This window comes from Pygoscelis adeliae, unplaced genomic scaffold (genome assembly GCF_000699105.1).
Source record: "Pygoscelis adeliae isolate BGI_AS28 unplaced genomic scaffold, ASM69910v1 Scaffold117, whole genome shotgun sequence".
Classification (NCBI taxonomy): Eukaryota; Metazoa; Chordata; class Aves; order Sphenisciformes; family Spheniscidae; genus Pygoscelis; species Pygoscelis adeliae.
This window is the reverse complement of record NW_008825270.1, coordinates 5,512,576-5,516,543: the sequence shown is the minus strand read 5'-3', so window position 1 is coordinate 5,516,543 and position 3,968 is coordinate 5,512,576.

The following is a 3,968-nucleotide window of genomic DNA, read 5'->3' as shown; positions in this document are numbered from 1 at the left end:
GGCACTGCTGGCTCCCCAGCAGCTCCTGTGCCCACAGTGGCTCCAGTGGGTAATATCACGGGGCCGGGGGGGCCACCGTCCCTTCCCTCCTGTGCCCTCTGCCTTGGCCCCCAAGGGCTGCAGCTCTGTGCTGGCGGCAGAGCTCAGCCCATGCCAGTGAGCGGGGAAGGTGCTCAGCTTCCAGCTGAGCCTGGGCTAGAGCCGCACTTCTCCCCTCCTATCTACTGCATTAATGCTCTCTGCCTCAGAGAGATGCTCATGTTCTTTTATATCGCTGGGCTGAAGCTTTAATAGGACCCAGCTGTTTCAAGGCAGTGCAACAGAAATAACCCCGCTGCAGCTACAGGTCCTGCTGCCAGGAAGGGCTTTGGGTTCAGCCGGCAGAGAGGGAAAGGAGGGCAAGGGTGACGATGGATTACAGCAACAAGTGGCTGCCTGGATTAGCTGGGCTCTCCCCAGGGAGAGGTTAGTGGCCAGGATCAGATGTCTGCGGGAGAGATGGCGCTGGAAGAGGGACCTGGGGGAAGAGGGTAGGGAGTTGCAAGATCCCAGATCTGGTTGCTTAGAAGAGTAGCTCTCCCTGCCCCAGGGACAAGGACAGGCCTCACCTGGGGACAGCAAGGGGGAAGCCCCTTGCAGGGAAGCCCCCTCACCCTGCCACTGCCCCGCACAGTCACCCATGCTGGCCACCCGCCCAGGGTGCCAGTCCACCCCAGCCCCCCTAGGAGCCAGGGCTGGCACTGGGCAAGGGGGGACCTGACCCCCATGCAGACAGCTGCAGCACCCTGCGCCCTCCTTGCCCCCAGGGTCCCCACGGACCGTGGGGTGGGGACGCAGCTCAGGCAAAGCACCGAGTGTGAGCTGGGAAGGGCAGCTGCTTCCATGAGATTGCATCTCATTGGGAAGGTAAGGGGCTCGCCAGAAGGGAGGTGCAACTGCCTGCTGGGTGCTGGGCTCTTGTGGAGGGCTCCAGCCAGGAGATGCTCTTCAGTCAGACCAGCTGGGAAAGACCCTCTCTCCTTATCCACCTACTACTGGGGAGGACTTGGCAGCCCTGGGCAATCCTTCCCTTCCCAATAATACTAAAGGATTTTGATCAGATGCCTTTCTCCTGACCTTTGCACAGAGGTAAAAGGCTCCAGGAGCACCGGGTGGCTACAGGTGGTGGTGATGAGCCCAGGGCAGGCAGGGGGATGGATGGACCTTGGGCTCTCTGCATCAGGGATGCGGTGTTTGCCACAGGCAGAGCTGTTGGGGGGGGGCAGGGGGGCCACATTTCTCTGTAAGCAACTCATCCCAGAGCTGAGGGCTGCAGAGGGAAAGCACCAAGGTGCTCATCTGACATTTTAAAGAGTGGGCAAGACCCCCTTGCCCCATGGAGCAGGGCGAGGCTCTGCAGGGCTTTGAAAGGACAAATAAGCCAGCTAAGCAATGAGTAAGAGAAAAGAGAGCTGATGCCTTGAGCCAAGGGCAGAAAATTGGGCAAGAGCAAGGGCCCTGTTGGGTGGATGTGACAGAGGAGAGGCCTACTCCTGGGGACGGACAGCAGAGGGAAATCTTTGGGGAAAGAAAATGAAAACATTAGACCCCTACTTGGCCACGAGACCTGCCTGGAGGTTTTGGCGTTGGAGGTGATGCCTGAGCAAGGGGACAGAGTGAAGAAGGACAGGAGCAAGAGCAGAAGGTGGGCAGGGGAGCCCAGGGCATGGGCAGGCAGCATGCATAGTGTGGGTGCCAGGGGAGGAGAACAAGTAGGAAACTCCCATCCGTGGCGACAAGAGAGGAGGGGAGGGATGGAGAGGAAAGAGATGGGAATAGCTTCAGGCTGCCAGGGTGGGATTACACATCTTCCCCACAGAAGAGCCCTAAGAAACCCTTCCGAGAGGGAGAGAACTCACGCAGAGACACTGCCTACAAATCTCTCCCTGTTGCCTTCCCTGGAGGCTCCCGCCGGCAGAGCGGGAGCCATGCTGGGGCTGGAAACCTTCGTGGGTCGCAGCTCTCCCATTCAGGCAGCCCAGCTCTGCCTAGGAGTCACCTCTCTCACCGCAGGACAGTGGTCTCCAGCCTGTCGTGGCCCTACATTAATGCTGCAGGCAGCACCCTGCAGCACTGGGCAGGGGCTTTAACCACCTCATTGCCTGTGGCTGCACATCATGGCAGAAAGTTTCATGAGTAGGCATCACTTATGGGCCATGGTGGGTGACCTGAGCTCTTCAAACAGCCTAGAGATGACTGTGCTAGACACTGCTCCTAAGTGCTGCAGAAAGGCAGACCCAAGCCTAGGCAACTCATGCCTGTTGTCAGGCAAAGGCTGATGCCAGTAGGGTTTCATTGCTCTCCACTCCTCTCTGCACACACGCACGCTTTTTTTTTGGCTTTAGCTGGGACTGCGCGTGATGTAACTGCCGGTGGAGCTGGGATCCAAACTACCCTGAAGGCACTAGAGATGGTGAGATGCAGGATACACTCCTTCCCATCTCAGTCATGCAAAGATCCCACAAGGACGCCTGTCCCTCCGCGGCAGAGCCAGCCTGCCGCGCTGCCTGTGGGGGGGCCCAGCTAACATCAACATCGGGAGGTTTTGCGAGTGAGGGATCACCGAAGCAAGGCGCCATGCATGCCTCTAGAGAGCTGTCCCGTGACCTGGAGCGGATGCCAGGGCCTGGGACATTGTGTTTGCAGAGTGATGTTTTCAGACCTCGGTGTTGCACAACTGGAGCTTGGAGTTTCCCACAGATGAATCAATCTAATTCTGCTTAAAGAGTCTAAAGACATTAATCCGTTAACTGGCCAACACAAACCAACTCTGCCACGAGCCTTAAACCTGTGGACAACACTTCACCCCCGTCCTCCAGATGCCTCCAGCTGAGGCACTTGATGCCAGCCCCCGCTGCCTCCTGTCCAGCTTCAGCAGTGCCAAGATATGTTGCTGCTACAACCTGCAAGGTGCCATAAAATACATTAGCTTTAACAGCAGTTGTGGTAGCAGAGGGTCTGCTTCACTGCCTGGCTTTTCGGCTAGAGGAGCACAGCTAGCCTCGATGGCTTGATACCACGTCAATAGCTCTGGCTGAGCCTGCTATGTCTGAGGAGCTCCATGGTTTACACTGAGTCCTGCCTTTAAAGGACAAACTTCCCAGCTGCTGCTCTTCCTGTGCCAGCTGACCTAGGATGAAACTCCTCTGCGAGGCTCTTGAAGACAAGCAAACAGCCCTGTGGTTCCCCACATCCCTCTCCAGCCCTCTCTGAGTCACGGAAACAGCGCCCAGGGTGGGTGCGGGTCCTCTGCACCAGCACGTCTCAGCCTGCCTAACGCTGGGGCAGGGTGGGATGGGAAGGGGACAGGGCACTTGGGCACCTCTGCCGCTGCCTAGTGCACTGAGTGGGGCATGGGACGCGAGGGGTGAGGGGGACAGGGTCACAGCAAGACAGGAGGGTCAGTGTCACTCCCACGGTTCTGATTTGCAGTACCTCCAGCAACAGTTTTGGGATTGTCAAAGGGACAATCTCTGTGCCTGCAGCCACGGCATTTGGAGGCTTGGACAGGCTGGTGAAGTTAATTTTCTCAGCAAACTTACATCTTACGAGGTATAAACTGAGTCTTTCTTTGAGTTCCTCCTCCATGCAGTGCAGCCTTAGGGCCGAAGGCATCTCTGGAGGGTCCCAGGAGCAGCCCCGGGGTGAAGGCGTGAGAAGCCATGTCTGGCATGCGAGGGGTCAGGATGAGGAACAGCTCCAGCAGAGCCTTGCTTGCCAATGCTTGCTGTACCGAGGGACTCAAGATCTGAAGCCAGGTCAAATGACAGTGTCCTGTCCCAGAGTTAAGGCCCAGCAGGATCAGCACGTCCCTCTGCAGGGAAAGTGGGATGGATGCCAACATGCACACAGGGTGGGGACACCCGGGTATCTGCTGGGGGGGGACGGGGACTAGTTGTGTGTCTGCTGCTAAAACCCTGCTGCTAAAC